At 37.1% G+C, this 3,622-nt stretch overlaps 1 non-coding gene across 1 annotated transcript; it reads right to left on the bottom strand.

Annotated features, from left to right (window-relative positions):
* Positions 1 to 3,132: 3,132 nt before the first annotated feature.
* On the bottom strand, positions 3,133 to 3,239 carry LOC141699452 (small nucleolar RNA R71). The gene has a single exon (XR_012565915.1). It is a non-coding gene; the product is annotated as a small nucleolar RNA R71 (small nucleolar RNA).
* Positions 3,240 to 3,622: the final 383 nt, after the last annotated feature.

Below are 3,622 nucleotides of genomic sequence, written 5' to 3'. Positions count from 1 at the left end.
ACTTATGTCTCCAAGGATGGTGCTAAAAAAGTGAAGACCAAAACAATTACTCACTCTCAAATCCTAATGAAAAAACAACAGTCATGATCGGCAATTCTTTACAGAGAAGAGGTGATAATTGATAACCCTGAAGATGCACAAAAATACTATAAGCTTTCAGAACAAATACTGGTACTAGCATCACTCTTTATCATAATGATAGAATAGTAGAAGAAATGTTTAAAAGAAGAGCACTCACTCATCTAGTTGATAAATTTCTAGATATGTCACAAGAAGAGATTCTTAGACAACAAGAAGAAATTATGAATCAGCTACAAGCATCTAATCGAGGTTCTTCTAGAGGAAAAAGAAATACTAAAGGTGGAAAGAGAGGTAGTAGAAAAGTTGCTAAGAAAGATGTTCAAGCCATTGTTCCCTCTCAAAGAAAGACAAGGTCTAGTGGAGTCAGAATTGAAGAGATTCTTGAGACAACTCAGTTTCAGGTTCCTAAACTTCATAATGATCCTTCATATCTCAATCCTGAACCTAGAAGAAATGCTATTAAGTTGATAAATGAAGATGTTGATGCTGAAGGTGAAGACGCTGAAATACCTATGTTAAGGAGATCAAGACTGCTACAGATTAAAGTTGTTCCTGTCAACCCAAGTTTCAAATCCTGACACAATTCATGACAGGTGACACTGTAATTCCTGACAGTTCAGTTCCTAATCCTGGCAGGATGGTCTATTTCCGAGTTGTTTGAAAATAAAGATGAAGAAGCTCTATTTCGGTTAAATCTTGAAATTCTATCTACTTATTTTGAAGCATTCAATACTGAAGTTGGTGAAGATGTAAGAAGTGTTGATTTTAATGAAGAGGAAAGGAGACATGAAGGAAAGATTAGGGTAGCTGTAAATAAAGTAAATCAGGAATTTCAAAGAATGTTACCGAGATTTGGAAGAAGTAGATGGAGAATAACAGACAGGAGTGTTATTAAATCAAAGGAATAGAAAAGGGCTCAATATTTTCCAAGGATGAAGCATAATTACAAATTGAAGAGAATCAGTAAGCTACCATGTAATGATGAGATTGTTAAATGGCATTTATATCCACTTATAACGCTCCTAAAAGCTTCAAATTGGTGTTTTGTACTCAAGTTATTTGTGTTTTTGATGTGTTTTTGTTGTGTTTTGCATTTCAGGCATAAATAAGGGATCAAGGAGATTTAGCATTGCTTTGGTTCTAAATTGGTGTTAGGAAGGTGTTAGGGAAGATTGATCGTCGAATGCCATTACAAGCCAGCAAAAGAAGAAGAAATAATCAGTTTTTCCAGAAGGTCAACGCGCCCGTGCCAGAACAGTAGAAGGACGGCGCGCTCGCGCTGATGAAGCGCGCGGCCGTGCCAGGTTGGGATTTCAGAATCATGTTTTGAATAGAAGACTGATTTCTGGACTTCTATGCTGATTTGGGATGCTATATAAAGATAACTTAAAGACATTTTGACAATAGAGCTTAAGGTAAAGATGACGAGAAGACCTATAGCACAATTCAGCGAAGGCGAAGAAGATCTAGTTTATTCTTGTGATTCTTTGTTTTAAGTTGTAAGCTTGGATGCTCATTTCTTGTTTGTTGAACCTAATACTCTGGATTACGTACTTTGTTTATTACTCATTTTATAAAGACTTAGTTTATTATACCATGCTTTCATCCGAACCCACGGTGATGATGTTCAGTTATGAACTAATCGTTATCATGGGGTTCTAACGGATTTATTTATGGATTTCAATAGTTAATCTTGTTTCGATATCTTAGTGTGCGGTGATTGTATGATATCCTAGTATTGGTTGTACTTATTCGTCTTATGTGCGTAGCGAACATATAAGATAACGTGTTAATCTCTAATGAAGCGACAATGAATTTAGAGGTTTAGAACTTGCCATGCTAGCATAGATTCATGTATTTGTTATGCATGATTCGTAGGTAATTTTAAGCATCTTACTTGCCCTATGTAATCATAATAGATAACTTGCGCATTAAACTTTTGTGTTGTCAAATTCTATAGACATATAGGGTCTCAACATACTTGGTGTCTATTCAGCTTCTATCTCTTTTGTGGATGTCTGGTAGTATGGTATTCGTACAACGAAAGTTGGCGTTTATCAGTTTCGTGTTATCTAATTAGTTGTCATCACCATTGCATGCTAAGGTTAAGAACAATGGCTTTGAATGAAGTATTTAATGAAGTTAGAATCCCATGTTTGTCTCATAGAGTAAATCAACCTTTATTCTCTTAGTTAATTGCATGTTAGTTAATATCTTAGTTATAAACAACCCAATTTTTTATTCGTCTTAGCATTGAATAATAACCATATCATTGTTGCATAAACGCATAAATCTTAAGTTAACCAAAAAAGTCTCTGTGGGAACGAACTAGAAAGAATTCTATATTACTTGCGAACATGTGTACTTGCGTGTATTATTAGCGCGTGTTTTCGTCCTAACAATTTTTTGGTGCCTCTGCCGGGGACTCGGTGTTAATTTTTTGTTTATGTGTTTGTCATCAGTGGTTGTTAAAGTTCATTGACTCGGAAATTGTTACTTACTTGTTTTCTTATCGTATTTCAGGTACTCTAGCGAGCGTTTATGCATACGCGTTCTCGGTCTCGTAAGAGAACACTAGATCAAGCTGAGGAAGAAGTTGTGGTAGGTCAGGAAGATTTTGAAATAGAAGTTGAGAAAGTTGAGGAAGAAGAACTAGTTGTGATGGGAGATCAAACAGCAAATCCGAAGGCTTTGATGGACTATTCTCAGCCTAAGATCAATGATATTCAGTTTAGCATTATTAGACCAACCATCTCGGCTAACACTTTTGAGATCAAGTTGAGCATGATCCAGATGATACAGAATTTAGTTCAGTTTGGGGATTCTCCTATAGAAGATCCCAACATGCACATTAGGGATGTCATCGAGATCTGCGACACTTTCAAGTTCAATGGGGTGTCTGAAGATGCTATTAAGCTGAGGCTTTTTCCATTCCCCCTTAGGGATAAAGCTAAGTGCTGGTTAAATTCTCTACCAGCAGGTTCTATCACCAAATGGGAGGATCTTGCTCAAAAGTTTTTCACTAAACTTTTCCCTATGGCGAAGACAGCTGCAATCCGGAATGCTCTTACTCAGTTTGCACAGCAATCTGTAGAATCTTTGTGTGAGGCTTGGGATCGCTACAAGGAGATGCTTAGGAAGTGCCCACACCATGGCATGCTTGATTCGATGACCATAAATTATTTCTACAATGGTTTGGGCGCACAGTCTAGACCTATGCTCGATGCAGCGTCAGGTGGAGCCTTTTAGGCCAGAAGCTACGATGAAGCTTATGAGTTGATTGGGCTAATGGAAGCTAATGAATACCAGAATTTAACGCAGAGAATGCCGTAATGCAAGGTAGCAGGAGTTCTGTAAGTGGATATAGCTACTGTTATAGCTGCTCAAATTCAAGCTTTGATGATGAAAGTGGATTTTTTGGCTAATCATGGAGTTAATCAGATCACTAGTGTTTGTGAGATTTGTGCAGGTGCACATAAGACTGAGAATTGTGCTATTTCTAGTGAATCAGCTCAGTTTGTGAGCAACTTTCAGAGGTCAT

Source organism: Apium graveolens, chromosome 11, assembly GCF_009905375.1.
Source record: "Apium graveolens cultivar Ventura chromosome 11, ASM990537v1, whole genome shotgun sequence".
NCBI classification, from domain to species: domain Eukaryota; kingdom Viridiplantae; phylum Streptophyta; class Magnoliopsida; order Apiales; family Apiaceae; genus Apium; species Apium graveolens.
Note: the sequence above shows the minus strand (reverse complement) of the source record. Positions and strands in the feature narration are given on the sequence as shown.